Source organism: Dama dama, chromosome 9 (genome assembly GCF_033118175.1).
Source record: "Dama dama isolate Ldn47 chromosome 9, ASM3311817v1, whole genome shotgun sequence".
NCBI classification, from domain to species: domain Eukaryota; kingdom Metazoa; phylum Chordata; class Mammalia; order Artiodactyla; family Cervidae; genus Dama; species Dama dama.
This window is the reverse complement of record NC_083689.1, coordinates 7,760,495-7,774,134: the sequence shown is the minus strand read 5'-3', so window position 1 is coordinate 7,774,134 and position 13,640 is coordinate 7,760,495.

The window sequence follows — 13,640 nt, the reverse complement described above, 5'->3', positions numbered from 1 at the left end:
GTAAGCACAGATATCTTGGATTCAAAGGCAGTGTCCCATAAATATGCTATGTTGTTAAGGAAAACATAGAAAATGAAATCTATTTCATAGTAAAGAATTTGTCTGGAAAAAAAGAGTGCATCACACCAGAATGCACACCAGAGAGAAAAACAAGTGTCTGAATTATGTAGGAGACTCAGATTCGATCCCTGGGTTGGGAAGATCCCCTGGAGAAGGAAATGGCAATCCCTCCAGTATTCTTGCCTAGGAAATCCTATAGACAGAGGAGCCTAGTGGGCTACAGTTCTTGGGGTTGCAAAGAACTGGACATGACTTAGGAACTAACAGCAGCAGCAGCTTATACTTTATTAGCTAATACATAGTAGAAAAGCTCACGTCACATAGGCAAGCAAATTATTTTCCTTAACTGATTCCTTTTCCACTGGGCACATATTTGTCTTAGTTTCCCAATTGTTCCTTCATCTGGGTGGGGCTGGTCATAGAGTAGGATGCTATTCAGTTCCGTTCAGTTGCTCAGTCGTGTCCAACTCTTTCTGACCCCATGGACTGCAGCACGCCAGACTTCCCTGTCCATCACCAACTCCTGGAGCTTGCTAAAACTCATGTCGATCAAGTCAGTGATGCCATCCAACCATCTCATCCTCTGTTGTCCCCTTCTTCTTCTGCCTTCAATCTTTCCCAGAATCAGGGTCTTTTCCAATGGGGTGCAATGAATTTCAGAAAACACACAGGTGGCCAAAGTATTGGAGTTTCAGCTTCAACATCAGTCCTTCCAATGAATACTCAGGACTGACTTCCTTTAGGATTGACTGGTTGGGTTTCCTTGCAGTCCAAGGGACTCTCCAGAGTCTTCTCCAACACCACATTTCAAAAGCAACAATTCTTCGGTGCTCAGCTTTCTTTATAGTCCAACTCTCACATCCATAGGTGACTACTGGAAAAACCATAGCTTTGACTAGATGTAGTGTAATGATGATACTATTACATTTAAGTAATAAATGGTCTTAATAAGTCACCTTACATTCTTCCTGTCCTGTGTTATGCTGGAATTGAGAGATTTCCGTGGCAGACTTAGGTGCTGTGTATTAAATATGATTGAGTACAAGGTGAAAGAACTAGAGTCAATAACTGGGTGAAACAATTCTCCACTAACCTATCTTTACCAGTTGTTTCTTGTTTGCTTTTTAAGCAAGAATTAAGTTTTTACTCTGTTGAACTCTGGTTTTACTCTGTTGAGTTCATTTTTAGAATTTAACCTATCGTTGTATATCAGATACTTTATATGAGGATGAATCAAACATCTGTCAGTATCCTGAATGATAAGACTTAAATAAAAATCAGAAATCTCAGGGAAAAATATAAAAATGTTTTCTGCAGAGTAAACTTTGAACATCAAATAATTAAGGTTAGACTAAAATCATATATTTTGATATAAATTGATAAATGACATTTTTAACAAATAGTTTGCTTCAGATAAGTTTTTCTGAGGAAATGTATGAATTTCAGAATTAAAAATAAACTTCTCAGCTAGAACTGAAGTATCAAAACATGTTTTATGTGTAAGATCAAGTATTATGGAAACTATACAGGAATATATTTATCTGTACACAAACCCACTGTGAAATGTGAAGTTTTTGAGATGGAAAGATAACTTAAATTCTTAAATTTACTAATCAACCAATAAATGTTTGACTAGTAAAAAGAATGGTTTTAGGTGGTCAAACTTTTATGATGTCTAGGTTACATTCTCCAAGACTAAAGTTTCTACTTTATTTTAAAATATTTTTTCTTTTTTTATTGGGTAAATACACATGACATAAAAATTAGCATTTAGACCATCTTTAAGTGTGCAGTTAGTTCAGTGACATAAAGTTTGATTTGCATTGATATACAATCATCACCATTTCTCATTGCCCAGACTTTTCATCTTCCCAAACTGAAACTCTTTACTCATTAAACAATAACTCATTGTTATTATAACCCATTAAACAATAACCCTTCCCCTAGTCCCTGGAACTCACTATTGCACTTTCTGTCTCTATGAACTGTCTCCATATATAAGTGGAATGAGACAGTATTTGCCATTTTGTATCTGACTTATTTCATTTAGCATAATGTTTTCAAAGTTCTTACATGTCGTACTATGTACCAGAATTTAATTTCTAAGAATAAATAATATCCCATCAGATGTGTATACTACATTTTTTTGTCCACTCATCTGTCAGTGGGCATTTGGTTGTTTCTTCCTTTTAGCTAATATAAATAATGCTGTTATGCACATTTATGTGAAAATATCTGTTTGAGTCCTGCTGTTAATTCTTTTGTGTATATACCCAGAACTAGAATTGCTGAATCATATGATAATCCTATATGTAATGTTTTGAGGAAATGCAATACTGTTTTCCACAGCAGGTGTACCACTTTATATTCTCAACAGTAATGTACAGGAATCTGATTTCTCCACAACCTCGAAAACATTTTCTGAATTTTTATAATAGTCATTCTAATGTATGTGTAGTCATGTCTTGTGTTTAGACTTACATTTCCCTAACTATTAGTGATGTTTATTGGCCATTTCACTGGAGAAATGTCTATTCAAATCCCTTGCTCATTTTTAATGTGGTTGCTTTTTTTTTTTTTTGTAGAGTTTTAGGTGTTGTTTATATATTGTGAATATTAATCCATTATGTGATTTGCAAATATTTTTTCCAGTTCTGCAGTTTGCCTCTTTACTCATTTGTAGATTGTTCTCAGTTCAGTTCAGTCGCTCAGTCGTGTCCGACTTTTTTGCGACCCCATGAATTGCAGCACGCCAGGCCTCCCTGTCCATCACCAACTCTCGGAGTTTACTCAAACTCATGTCCATTGAGTCGGTGATGCCATCTAAATTGTGGCAAAATACACATAACATAAAGCTTGCAATTTTAACCATTTTTACTACACATTTCAGTGGTATTAGATACATTTATATTGTGGGCAGCCATCACCACCATGCATGTCTTTTTATCTTGCAAAATTAAAACTTTATTTGTTAATAACTCTCCATTTCTCCCTCCCCCAATCTTGCAATCCCCATTCTACTTTCTGTCTGTATGAATTAGACTTTTCTGGGAGTTGGTGATGGACAGGGAGGCCTGTCATGCTGCGATTCATGGGGTCACAAAGAGTCGGACATGACTGAGCAACTGAACTGAACTGGCTGAGGATCATATAAGTGGAATCATATAGCATTTGTTCTCTTGTGACCAGCTTCTTCCACTAAGCATGACCACAAGATTCATCCATGTTGTAGCATGTATCAGAATTTCCTTCCTTTTCTGAGCTAAAATTATTCCATTGCAAACACTTATTTCATGCTTTTTGAAAGTAAACATCCTAATGGGTGAGAAGTAATATCTCATTATTTTTATTTTCACTTCTCTAATGAGCATATTTTCAATGTGCTTACTGGCCATTTGTATACCAACTTTAGAGAAATGTCTATTTAACTCCTTTGCTGATTTTAAAATCAGGTTGTTTCTTTTTGTTGCATTATAGCAGTTCTTTATACTCTGGGTATTAACTCATCACATATGATTTGCAAATATCTTGTATATTTGCAATTCTATAATATTGCAGTTCTGTAATATTCTACAGGATGCCTCTAACTCTGTTGAGTATCCCTGATGCACTTTTTAAGTTTAGTGTAGACCCATTTGTCTCTTACTGTTTTTGTTGCCTATACTTTGGTGTCATATCCAAAAAAATTTGCCAAATCCAAAGTCACAAAGCTTCCCTCCTATGTTTTATTCTGGGACTTTATTACCTTAAAGCCTTATATTTAGGGTTTTAATCCATTTTGAATTAGTTATTATACATAAGAGCTCAATTTTTAAAAATTGAAATATAGTTGATTTACAATGTTGTGCAAGTGTCAGGCGTATAGCAATATATAATCTTTTGTCAATTCTTTTCCACTATAGTTTATTACAGTTTATCTCTCCACCACCCCCACTATCCCCTTTGGGAACCATAGGTTTGTTTCTTCCTATTATTTTTTTCTTTTTGATATTACTGTAAATTGAGTTATTTCCCTAATTTCATTTTTGGATTATTTGTTGCTAGTGTACAGAAGTACAATTGATTTCTGTCTATTGATCCGATGGCCTACAACTTGTTAGTTAGAACTTATTTTTTATTTTTATTTTTTCTTGAAGAATAGCACTTGTGTAAGTTTCAGGTTTTCAGCAAAGTGATTTAGATACACACACATATATATATATTCTTTTTTAAGATATATTTAATATATAAGATATTAAATATAGTTCCCTGTGCTATACAGTAGGTCCTTGCAATTTATCTTTTTTTATATATAATAGTGTGTATCTGTTAATCTCAAGCTCCTAATTTATGCCTCCCCACCTTTTCCTTTTAGTAACCATAAGTTTGTTTTCTGTGTCTGTGAAAACTCTATTCAGTTTTTTAAGGAACCTCCATAATGTTCTCCACATTGGCTGAACCAAAATACATCCCCATCAACAGTGTAGGAGGATTCCCTTCTCTCCATACCCTCTCCAGCATTTATTGTTTGTAGATTTTTTAAAGATGGCCATTTTTACTAGTGTGGGGTGATAGCTCATTGTAGTTTTGATTTACATTTCTCTAATAATTAGCTATGTTGAACATTTTCTCATATGCCTCTTGGTAATCTGTTTGTCTTCTTTGGGGAAATGTCTATTTAGGTCTTCTGCCTGTTTTTTGACTTGGTTGTTTGTTTTTATATTAAGCCACATGAGTGTTTGTAAATTCTGGAGACCAATCCCTCGTTGGTCACATCATTTTACAAATATTTTGTACCATTCTATGGTTTGTCTTTTCTTTTTTTATGCTTTCCTTTGCTGTGCAAAAGGTTTTGAGTTTAATTAGGTCCCATTTCTTTATTTTTGTTTTTATTTCAAGTACTCTGGAAGATGGATTGAAAAAGATATTGCTGCAATTTATGACCAAGAGTATTCTGCCTATGTTTTTCTCAAAGAATTTTATGGTAATAAACCTTTAGCCAGACTCATCAAGAAAAAAAGAGAGAATTTTGTAAAATTTTTAAAAATTTTATTTTAATTCAATAAAATTAGAAATGAAAAAGGAGAAGTTACAATGATACTGCAGATACACAAAGGATCATAAGAGGCTACTACAAGCCAATAAAATGGACAAATTCTTAGAAATTCTTAGAAAACTACTATCTGCCAACACTGTACCAGAAATTTTTTACAAAAGTGAACAGACCAATTACAAGTAAAGAAATTGAAAATGTGATTTTAAAACTCCCAACAAACAAAAATCTAGGAGCTGATGGCTTCCTGGGTAAATTCTACCAAACATTTAAAGAAGAGGTAACAACTATCCTTCTCAAATGCTTCCAAAAAATTGCAAAAATCCCAAACTCATTCTATGAGGCCATCATCACCTTGGTACCAAAACCAGACAAAGATAACACAATAAAAGAAAATTACAGGTCAACATCACTGATGAACACAGACACAAAAATCCTCAACAAACTACTAACAAACCAATTCCAACAACACATTAAAATGCTCACATATCATGATCAAGTGGGATTTATCCCAGGGATATAAGGATTTTTCAACATCCACAAATCAATCAATATGATACACCACATTAACAAATTAAAGAATAAAAACCACATGATAATCTCAGTAGATGCAGAAAACGTTTTGACAAAGTTTGATATCCATTTATGACAAAAACTCTCCAGAAACTGGCGAGAGAAGGAACATACCTCAGCATAATAAAGGCTATATATGACAAATCCATGGCTAACATCATAGTCAATGCTGAAAAGCTGGAAAAATTTTCTCTAATATCAGGAACAAGACAAGGATGTCCACTCTTGCCACTTTTATTTAATGTAGTATTGGAATTCCAAGCCAGGGCAATCAGAGAAGAAAAAGAAATAAAGGAGTCTCAAACTGGAAGGGGAGAAGTAAAACTGTCACTATTTGTAAATAGCATGATGCTGTATACAGAAAATTCTAAAGATGCCACAAGAAAACTACTAGAGCACATCAATGAATTTAGTAAAGTTGCAGGATACACAGTTAACATACAGAAATCTTTTCAATTTCTATATACTAACAATGAACAATCAAAAAGAGAAATTAAGGAAATAATCCTATTTACCATTATAGCAAAAAGAATAAAACATCTGAGAATAAACCTACCTAAGGAGGCAAAAGACCTGTACTTGTAAAAGTCTAAGATGCTGATGAAAGAAATTGAAAACAACACAAACAAATAGAAACATAAATCATGTTATTGGATTAGAAGAATTAATGCTGTTAAAATGACCATACTATCCAAGACAATCTACAGAAACAGTGCCTTCCCTGTCAAACTATCAATAGCTTTTTTAAAAGAGTTATAACAAATATTTTTAAAATTTGTATGGAGATACAAAAGCTTCAAAGCACAAACCAACTGGGGAAAAATAATCATTTAATTCCAGCAAGTTAAAGAATGTCTGTCAGTGACATGGACAGGGTTAATGGACAACTGGAAGGCTGTAAGAAGTCTTAAATGCCTACAACAAGCAGGTGAATAATGTCTAAATACATAGTGAAATCTTGCAAATTGGAAAAGGCAACAACTCCAATAGAAAATGGACTAAGGCTTGCAGACTCAATTTACATATAAAGAAACCTGTAAGCTGCAGTATACCGGCAGATGCTAAGCCTTATCACCCACCACTGCTGTTAGAAATGTTCACTGTCAGTGGCCTGCCAGTTCACACAAGCACTGCTCCTTGAGGTGGATATACACACATCCCAGGACCCAACAAGTTTCTTTCTGTATCCCCTTCCCCCACAGATCTGAAAGAGACAGGAGGATCTGAATCACTGCAATTTGGGAGCTAGGACATGAGGGTGGCAACTGCTGGCTGCCCACCATTAGGTAGGTTAAATGTGGTGACTTTACCATGGAGAGAGCTGTGAGGCAAAAGAAATCAGGATCTAGGGGTACGTGTAACACCACAGGTGACCTTACAGATTGCAACTTTGGAGAAAAAAGTATCAAAACAGAATGAAAGCTAAAGCATAAACTGTTAATATAAACTAAAAATGCATGTGCACAAGCTCAGTGGCTGAGTCTGGTCATTCGTAAAGAGTTAAGCATGCAGTTATACCACATGACCAGCAATTCCACTCCTGGGTATGTACCCAAGAGAAATTAAAACAGCTATTCAAATGTTTGTACAAAAATGTTCACAACAGCATTGAGAAATAGCCAAAAGGTGGAAACAACCCAAATGTCCATTAACTATGAGTAAACAAAATGTGGTTCATCCACACAATGAAACATCATTCAGCCATAACAGGGAATAAAACTCTAATACATGCTGCAAGATGGATGGACTTCAAACACACGTTAAGGGGGCAGAACCCAGATGGTGGTGAGGGCAGACACAGAGTCTGTGTCTCCCCACACCTAGGATGCTCACAAGGTGCTGGTGGGCGTTCTCCTGTGGACAGGCTGACAGGAGAAGCCCTGGACATGGCCAGGGGTCATTTTTTATTCTTTGCTATTATTCTCCTTTTTTTTTCTTTTTTATTCTTACTCTATTTTTTTTTTCCTTTTTTTCCCCTACAACCCGTAGCATGTGGGATCCCAGTTCATGAGCCAGAGATCAGGCCTGAGCCCCTGAGGCAGGAGCACTGAAACCAAACTGCTGGAGTAACAGAGAATTTCAGGTCCCAAGGAATGTCAATCAACGTGTGGTATCCCAGAAGTCCACGGTGCAATGCCAAAACACAGCTCTACCCAACTTCCCACAGATCCCACTCTTGGAGTCCTCAGGCCAAGCAACTAACAAGACAGGAACACAGTCCTAGCCATCCAAAAACAGTGAGATGACAAAAATTATGTTACAGATGAAGGAGTAAGGTAAAAAACTACAAGACCAGCCAAAGGAAGAAGAAATAGGCAACCTATCGGAAAAAATGTACAGTAATGATAATAAAGAAGTTTCAAAATATCAAAAATAGAATGGAGAAAATGCAAGAAACTCAACACATTTAACAAAGACCTGTTAGAAATAAAAAACAAACTGAAGAACAACACAATCACTGGAATTAAAAAATGCTCTAGAAGGAATAAATAGCAGAATAACTGAGGCAGAAGGATGGATAATTGAGCTAGAACATAGAATGACAGGAATAATTGCTGAGAAGCAAAACAGAGAAAAAAGAATGAAAAAATTGAGGACACTCTCAGAGGCATGTGGGACAATAGTAAACGCACAAATATTCAAATTATTGGGGTCCCAGAAGAAGAGTAAAAGAGAGAGTATGAGAAAATATTTGAGGGGATTACCTCCCTAACGTGGGAAAGGAAATTGCCACCCAAGTCCAGGAAGCCCAGAGAGTTCCATACAGGATTAACCCAAACAGAAATTCAACAAGACACATATTAACCAAACTAAAAAAATTAAACACAAAGAAAAAATATTAAAAGCAGCAAGGGAAAAGCAAAATATAACATACAAAGGAATCCCTGTAAGGTTAGCAGCTGACTTTTCAAAAGAAACTCTGCAGGGCCAGAAGGGAATGGCAGGATATATTTAAAGAGATGAAAGAGAAAAACCTACAACCAAGATTACTCTACCCAGCTAGGATCTCATCCAGATTTTATGTTGAATTCAAAAGCTTTATAGACAAACAAAAGCAAGGGAATTCAGCACCACCAAACCAGGCTTACAACACATGCTAAAGGAACTTCTCTAGCAAGAAACACAAGAAAAGAAAAGACCCACATACACACACACACACACACACAAAAAAACCCTAAACAATTAATGGTAATAGGAACATACATATCAATAATTACCTTAAATGCAAATGGATTAAATGTCACAACCATAAGACACAGACTGGCTAAACAGATACAGAAACAAGACCCATGTATATACTGCCTACAAAGGACCTACTTTGGACCTAAGGACACATACAGATTGAAAGTCAGGGGATGAAAAAAGATATGCAAAAATGCAAATGGGAATCAAAGAAAGCAAGAGAAACAATACTCATATCAGACAAAACAGACTTTAAAATAAAAAGTGTTATAAGAAATAAGGAAGGACACTACATAATGATCAAAGGAACAATCGAAGAAGAAGGCATAGCAATTATAAAAATTTATGCTCCCAACATAGGAGCACCTAAATACATAATGCAAATACTAACAACCATAAAGTAACGCTCAAAATTCTCCAAGCCAGGCTTCAACAGTATGTGAACCAAGAACTTCCAGATGTTCAAGCTGGATTTAGAAAAAGCAGAGGAACCAGAGATCAAATTGCCAACATCCATTGGATCATAGAAAAAGCAAGAGAATACCAGAAAAACATCTACTTCTGCTTCATTGATTAAACTAAAGCTTTTGACTGTGTGAATCACAATAAACTGTGAAAAATTCTGAAAGAGATGGGAATACCAGACCTCCTTACCTGTCTCCTGAGAAACCTGTATGCAAGTCAAGAAGCAACAGTTAGAACTGGACACGGAAAAATGGACTGGTTGAAAATTGGGAAAGGAGTACATCAAGGCTGTATATTGTCACCCTGCTTATTTAACTTATATGCAGAGTTTATCACACAAAATGCCGGGCTGGATAAAACATAAGCTGGAATCAAGATTGCTGGAAGAAATATAAATAACATCAGATATGCAAATAAAACCACCCTCATGGCAGAAAGTGAAGAGGAACTAAAGAACCTCTTGATTCACATGAAAAGGAAAGTGAAAAAGCTGGCTTAAAACTCAACATTCAAAAAAACGAAGATCATGGCATCCAATCCCATCACTTCATGGAAAATAGATGGGGTAACAGTGGAAACTGAGACAGACTTTATTTTCTTGGGCTCCAAAATCACTGCAGATGGTGACTGCAGCCATGAAATTAAAAGATGCTTGCTCCTTGGAAGGAAACCTATGACAAACCTAGATAGCATATTAAAAAGCAGAGACATTTACTTTACTGACAAAGGTCCATCTAGTCAAAGCTATGGTTTTTCCAGTAGTCTTGTATGGATGTGAGAGTTGGACCATAAAAAAGGCTGAACACCAAAGAATTGATGCTTTTGAGCTGTGGTGTTGGAGAAGACTCTTGAGAGTCCCCTGGACTGCAAGGAGATCAAACCAGTCAATCCTAAAAGAAATCAATCCTGAATATTCATTGGAAGGACTGATCCTGAAGCTGAAACTCCAATACTTTGGCCACCTGATACAAAGAGCCAACTCATTAGAAAAGACCCTGGTCCTGGGAAAGATTGAAGGCAGGAGGAGAAGGGGATAACAGAGGATGAGATGATTGGATGGCATCACTGATTCAATGGACATGAGTTTGGGCAAGCTGTGGGAGATGGTGAAGGACAGGGAGGCCTGGCGTGCTGCAGTCCACGGGGTCGCAAAGAGTCAGACACAACTGAACGACTGAACAACAACCATAAAAGGGGAAATTAACAGTTACACAATAAAAGTATGGGTCTTTAACACCCCACTTACACCAACAGACAGACCATCTGGACAGACAATTAACAAGAAAACACAGGCCTTAAATCACACAGGCCTTAAATTAGGCCAGATAGACCTAATTAATATCTTTAGGGCATTCCATCCCCAAACAGCAGAATACACCTTTCCTCACCTGCACACAGAAAATTCTCCAGGATAGATCACATCTTGGGTCACAAATCAAGCCACAGAATATTGAATTAAGAATATTGAAATCATATCAAGCATCTTTTCTGACCACAATACTATGAGACTAGATATCAACTACAGGGGAAAAAATTGTAATAAGCACAAACACATGTGGCTAAATAGCACATTTCTAGACAACCAACAGGTCACTGAAGACATCAAAAAGGAAATTTAAAAATATGTAGAAACAAATGACAATGAAAACATGATGACCCAAAACTTACGGGATGTGGCAAAAATGGTTCTAAGAGGGAAGCTTATATCAATACAATCCTACCTCAAGAAATGAGGGGAAAAAAATCAAATAAACAACCTACCCTTATGTCTAAAGCAACTAGAAAAAGAAGAACAAAAAACCCCAAAGTTTGTAGAAGGAAAAAAATCATAATGATCAGAGCAGAAATAAATGAAGAAGAAATGAATAAAACAATAGCAAAGATCAATAAAATTAAAGCTGGTTCTTTGGTAAGATAAACAAAATCAACAGACCACGAGCCAGACTCATCAAGAAAAAGGGGAGAAGACTCAAATCAACAAATTTAGAAATGAAAGAAGTTATGACTATGAAGAAATACAAAGTATCATAAGACTATTATGAGCAACTAACAATGTAACTACCATATGACCCAGCAGTCCCAGCACTGGGCATATACCCTGAGGAAACCATAATTGAAAGACACACATGTACCCAAGGTTCACTGCAGTACTATTTACATAACTAGGACATGGAAGTGACCTAGATGTCCATCAACAGATGAATGGATAAAGAAGCTATGGTACATACATACAATGGGATATGACTCAGCCATAAAAGGGGACACATTTGAGTCACTTCTAATGAAGTGGATGAGCCTATTATACAGAGTGAAGTTAAGTCGGAAAGAGAAAAATAAATATCATATATTAACACATATATATGGACTCTAGAAAGATAGTACTGATGAGCCTATATGCAGGGCAGCAATGGAAATGCAGACACAGTGAGCAGATTTGTGGATACAATGAGGGAAGGAGAGGATGGGACGAATTAAGAGAGTAGCACTGAAACACATACATTACCATATGTAAAACAGAGAGCCAGTGGGAATTTGCCATATGATGCAGGGAGCTCAAATCCAGTGCTCTGTGACAACCTAGAGGGGTGGGATGGGGTGAGGAGTGGGAGGGAGGTTCAAGGCGGGGGGGACATCTAGATAGATAGACAGATATAGATATAGATATAAATACTTATGGATGATTCATGTTGATGCGTGGTAGAAACCAACACAATACTGTAAAGCAGTAATCCTTCAATTAAAAATAAATAAATTTAAAATCATTTTAAGTGAGAGAAGACAGTCACAAGAGGACACATATTGTGTGATCTCTTTTATGTGAAATGGCCACATGAGGTAAATCCAAATAGACAAGGCAAATTAGTGGTTGCTAAGCGTGGGGATGAGGTGATGTCCCAGTGCAACTGGTGATGGGTATGGTTTTGCTTTTGGAGTGATGAAAACATCTGCAATTAAATGGGTTTTGCACAATAGTGTGAATGTACTTAATGCCCCTGAATTGTTCACTTTTAAATGGTTAATGGTTAATTTTATATGTGAATCACATCTAACTTTATCATCATCACAGAATAACAATTTACACATTGTTACTTTTCAATAAAAATGTACCTTGAAAATATGAAAATAATTGCTTCAGGTGGAGTGGGTTAAGGGGACTGGTATGGCAATAAATGGCCATAAAGAAATGCATAGATAAATGACCAAGATGAGGTGGGCCTGCCCACCCAACAGGACAGAGGTCCTAAAGAGAAAAGGAATGAAGCAGGGCACATCCTCCCAGTGTTTAAGGGGATGGCTGATGTCTGAGTCTCCCAGTCTTTGGCAACTGGACTTCTAAGCACAGCCCCCCATAAATGGACATATTCCCTGGCACTAGGGGGCCCTGGGAAGCGCTCGGGCAAAAGAGACACCCAGACCTGGGGGGCAGGAGAAATGAGAGGCTGCTAGCAACATAAGCTTCTTCCTCACACTCTGGGATGCTTTGCAAAGGCAAGACTATCTGCTGTCTGTTTTCCCTCTCAAGTGAGGGTACTTGAACCTCTCTCTCACTGCCTAGTAAGTTTTGCTTGAATGCCAGATTCCTCTGTATAAGCGTGGTGGGAGCTACAGGTCTTTTGGTCCCCTCTGCTGGGCAACAGCAGGCATGATCTGATGACCATGGGGAGCTACCGGGATCAAGGCTATGTGTCTGGTCACAGCTCCAGGAACTTCAGAGAAATCCGGTGTTCCCCCAAAGGCCTACTCAGGTCTCTGCATCAGAGACAGCTGGAAAATGAGTTTGCCTGTTGAGATTTTTGTCTTGGACCTTAATCTGCTGTCTGAAGTTTCAGAATTTCTCCTATTTGGGGAACTGTCTTCGCAGCTCTTCCAGCTTCTCACCCAAGCCAACAAGTTGCCAGGACTCAGCTGGGCCCTCTTTTCCAGCCACTTGCAACCAAGCCACAGCCTGGCTGATAGGATGCCCAGAACTGGCAAAGGCCCTTGGAAAGTTCTCCCTGGTCCTCAACTCACCCTCCCAGGGCTCTCTCCAGGACCCCTCCCACGGACTGGCCTTTGTTTCCCCAACACCAAAGGACTGTGAAACATTTATTCTGTTTGCAGAGCATCTCAGCTGTCCACTCACCCTGCTGCCCGCACAGTTGCCATCCTGAGAGGCCTGGCAGGGAGATTCCCTGCTGTGGAGACCTCCTTGGTCTCAGTGGTATTCAGGTCCAACACGTCCATCCAGAGCTCTGCTGCTTCTCACCATTAGCAGGCAGGGGCCATGCTGGCATGGGCCAGCAGCTTCCTCCCTGCATCTACCCTAAATTTCTGCTGTTCCTTGGGT